Below are 4,318 nucleotides of genomic sequence, written 5' to 3' on the forward strand. Positions count from 1 at the left end.
GCAGAAGATATACCCACACGAGCAGTTTAAAAAAAAATACCAAGAGGGCTAATTAGGGCAGTAATAAAATGTTGAAGAGCGAAGATGTTTAGTTTTTACTCTTTGATGCACACCATCAGGGTTTTTGGCAAAAAAATAACAACCAAAGACTGGATACATTCACACCAAGGGACACGCCCCTGGTATGTTAAGCTACTAATCTCTAGTGCACAGTTCTAGTCCTGGAGTTCAGGATTAGACACAATTTTTTCCTAAACCTGCTAATTAATTATATGCTGATTACAGTGTCTTTGATCAGATGAACCAAGCTGTACTGATCTCCAGTCCTCCAATTGTGCAGCCTCACCACAGGAACGGAAATATTTGCATTCTTTGATAATATACTGAAATCGAAAGAAAGAAAGGGTTCACAAGCTGCTCGCAAACATTCAGGATAAGAGTTTTTTTTTTTAATGTTCCATTATTTCTCAGAAAAAAAAATGTTTAATGATGGGTACAAAAGCAGTCAAATAACAGAAAATAAAAGAATTTGAGTTCATCATAAATCTTCAGTAACCAGTTCATCCTGGTCAGGGTCACTATGAATCAGATGCCTTTCACCCCCACTGAAAACAAAATAAAATAAAAAAATAAAAACAATAGAAACCACAGAAATTCTAATGGATTCTACTACAAATACCATTATAAACCATCAGCTAACCATTAAAACCATCACCATTGTTGGTTCTTGATGGTATCCACTAGAAATAACATGATACCAACAGAAGGCAAAAAATTACCAGTACAGACCCATAGGGACCATTACAGTTTCCATTAAAACCAATACAGTTCACATACACCATTCCAACCTCGCTCCCAAGGTTCCTGAGATAGGATCTGGATTCACAATGACCCTGATCAGGATAAAGCAGTTACTGAAGATGAAGAATTGGATGGATGGGTAGATGGATGTGTGAACGCACATGGAGGTTTGGGCCAAGTAAAGGCATCCCTGCCCAATTATACTTATACCATCATTTCAGTAGAGGGAGCCACAGTACAAACATCTTGTCACTTGTAGACACATTTATTATTATTATTTATTTCTCATATAGTAATATACAGACAGCACGGTGCTCCTTCATATTCCAGTATATATTGGAGACAGAAAGAGATCCAAAAGAAATATAAGAGCTAGGCCTAATAAGTTATGGAGCAGTGCATACAAATTTTGGGGTTAACATTTAGCAACTGCCCAAGGTCAAGATGATCAACGACCATGGACTGGTACTTTACAGACCTTCAATTTATGAAGAAGAAACACTTAAGGGAATTTAAGGGAAAAACATGTCGGGTGAGTGACTTCAGGCATAGTATGGCTTAGACTTTCATTTTGAACCATTATCAAATCAGTATGCAAATCAGGGAGTATCAAGGAGTTTCCTTTAAAAAAGAAACTAGAGTATTTTTTAAAAGGGAAATTTGACAAAGTTCATAAAATAAATAATTACTCAGGGGGAGAATTTCTGTTACAGTTGAAGGGCTTCCTTACGGAAAAAAGTCTATGGGACGAAAGGGGTTACAGTAAAAGGGAGTCCACCTGTTTCTGCCTGATTTGCTCCGCGCATGCGCACCTTTCTTCATGGCAATCGCTAATCTCTACCGCACATATCATTTTTTAAATTATTTTTTTATTATTATTATTATTATTTTTTACCACAAATTCTATTTTAGTAGCCTAAGAGGCAAAAATTATTTATTTTTTTTATCAGTTAATCAGATTTTTTTTCAATAAAGCAAAGTCTAGGACGGTTAGACCACCATACCATTGATATTATTAACGTTGTGTACGCATGCGCGCTACAGATAGGGTGACGAGTAAGGGACTGTCGTAAAAGTGCGCATCATTAAACGCCAAAGCAGTTTCTCTATATTGGCAGATCTGCTGCAAAAGCCTTAAACGAGAGATTAATCTTTAAAAAAGTGTTTAGTTTTTAATGCAATCATTCCAAAAGATTCTTAACTTTAGAATATATACATGTTGAAACAAGCACCTTCCAGGAACTTTTCATTCAATTTACAACAAATATGAAGTATTTGTTGAAGACCCTTTAACAACCCTGCTGAAAATTTGTTATGGTTTTAATGGTTATAATTTGAATTGTATCGGTTTTTATTGGAAACTGTAATGTCCCCGTGGGTCTGTACTGGTAATATGTTGCCTTCTATTGGTGGCATGTTATGTCTACCATTAAGGACCAATTATGGTAATGGTTTTAATGGTTAGCTGTTGGTTTATAATGGTATTTGTAGTAGAAACCATTAGAATTTCTGTGATGGTTTCCATTGGGGGTTTTTCAGCAGAGAATAAATGAACTTTAGGAGGTATATACTGTATATATTAAACCAAAGGCATTGTAGGACAGATTTTCTTTTCTTTTTTTTTGCAGGTAACTACAACTATATTTTGTTTTGTTAATTCTTAATGATAACGGTGACCAAAATCAAAATTGATATGTTTTTAAAGTGATGGTGCTACACGTGTTAAATAAAATACACTGCAGAAAGCCCTCATATTGCAATACAACAATTAGATTTGTTGTAGCTCCCTAGTCCATAGCAACTTCCAGCACAAGACTGAGTTGACCTCAAAACCTTTTTTGAATGTTTCAGTTTGCATGAGAGTCATACTTCATTAAACTGTCTACTCTTTGATGTTGTGTGTATTGTCTGATTATGGTATTGTTGCATTGTCTGTTGTAGTTGCTATACTGTATGTTTTGATGTATTGTATACTGTTACACACTGACACCAAACTGAAGACAATTCCATAGTCAGTGAAGTGATTCAGATTTTATTGTCTAAGTTCTAAGTCCCAATAATCATCTGGTTTTACATGTTTTGATCCTATAGTTAAAACCTCATAAAATTTTGTTTGAGGAAAAAACACATAAAAATGCAAACTTTTTTTTAATCTCAGAGAACTGTATATCCTTCTAAGTTATTTTGCAACCTTTGTAGATAGATTACTGCAGTAACAGGTTTGTAATAATATGCACTTTTACGACAGTCTCTTACTCATTTACGGAAGTAGCAGTGAGAGGCGGTTTACTGGTTATTGATGCAGTTAAAGCCGGGAGCGCGTCTTTTGAAAATACAAGAATAAAAGTCAAAGGAGGGTTGACAGGAAAAGCTGGTTTGCTGATAAGTTCGATTTAAATGAACCATTTTCACAGCCTTTCCTTAAATACCATTGACAATGCTCATGCATAGTAAATAAATATACATAGTATACGTAATTATAAGTATACATAATTAAGCTGTGATACTGGAATAAAGCACAGTCAATAGCGATGTTTACTGTGTAAAAACTTCTTTTAGTCCAGGGCTAAAAAAAATAAAATACACAAACAAATAAATAAATAAGCAATATACCCTTTTTTAAAAAACCAAAAAACGAGTAGTTATAAGTTAGAAAGTTAAAGAGCAGCTAGATTTCACACAAAACAAATCTCTGTATTCTCAAGTCTTTAACAATTAAAGGTGCTATAGACAATATTTTTCATTTCATACTAATACAAATCAGGTGATAAATTATGTAGAACTTATCAAGAAATAGTTTACGCCATTGTCTCAGATCAAGTATATTATATTGCTGGGGGAGGGGGGTGGAACAGGTCCCCAGACCTGCCTTTGGGGACCTATTGTCAGTCATTTTATCGCCACACCCCCAAAGCCCCTTCGCATCCTCATAAATCTTTATGTGGCGAAGTCACATGTTTTATAGAATTGTAACTTGGGTGTCAAGAAATTGAATGTCAGAGTGCTCTTGAAAGCGATGTCATGACAGCCTTTGCTAATGGCAATTCTAGTTAGCATGCGGTGGTTTAGCTCTTGTTGAAACAAATTTTGGGGTGGAGGTTTGTATACGAGGTGGCTTAGTGGCTTAGTGGTTAGCACCTCTGAATACTGCCTCCGCCCTGTGTGTGCGGAGTTTGCATGCTCTCCTCCTGGTACTCAGGTTTCCCCCCCAATCGAGGGAGTGTGTAAATGTGTGTGTGATTGTGACCCCTGCCTTGTGCCACAAGTTCCCTGGGATAGGCTCCAGGTTCCCCATGACCCCTAAGAGGTACAGAAAATGGATGGATGGATGGATGGTTTGTGTGAAAATGGGGCTGGCTCAATGAGTTTATAAAGCATTTAAATCTTCTTCAACTCCATCCATTTAACTATTAGAGACATTTCCCCCCTCTTCAAATCTACTACTACTACTGCTGCTACGATTATTATTAATAATAATAATAATAATAATAATAATAATAATAATGAGAACTGTGAC

Source organism: Ictalurus furcatus, chromosome 28, assembly GCF_023375685.1.
Source record: "Ictalurus furcatus strain D&B chromosome 28, Billie_1.0, whole genome shotgun sequence".
Lineage (NCBI taxonomy): Eukaryota > Metazoa > Chordata > Actinopteri > Siluriformes > Ictaluridae > Ictalurus > Ictalurus furcatus.